Raw genomic sequence first — 361 nt, 5'->3', positions numbered from 1 at the left:
TTATTATCGATGATTCTGAATTTTGCATGGTTGTTACTAGTGAGTCAGAAGAAGATTGTCTCGATATAGATAATGACTCTACTGATCAACCAATAGAAGATGCTCTTTCAGAATTTGAGGAAGAAATTAAATCCACTATCGATGAATTAAAAGAGATTAACAACGGGACTGAAGAGCGACCCCGACCTACATTTATAAGTTCTCTACTTAATGATAAGAGTCTGCAGAACTAGTCAAACTACTAGCAGAGTTCAAAGATTGCTTCGCATGGAGCTACGACGAAATGTCAGGACTATCAGCAGAGGTTGCAGTCCATAAACTTGGGGTGGACAAGAATGTAACCCTAGTAAAACAAGCTCCT

Source organism: Phalaenopsis equestris, unplaced genomic scaffold, assembly GCF_001263595.1.
Source record: "Phalaenopsis equestris unplaced genomic scaffold, ASM126359v1 Scaffold210567, whole genome shotgun sequence".
NCBI lineage: Eukaryota > Viridiplantae > Streptophyta > Magnoliopsida > Asparagales > Orchidaceae > Phalaenopsis > Phalaenopsis equestris.
This window is presented reverse-complemented; position numbering follows the sequence as displayed.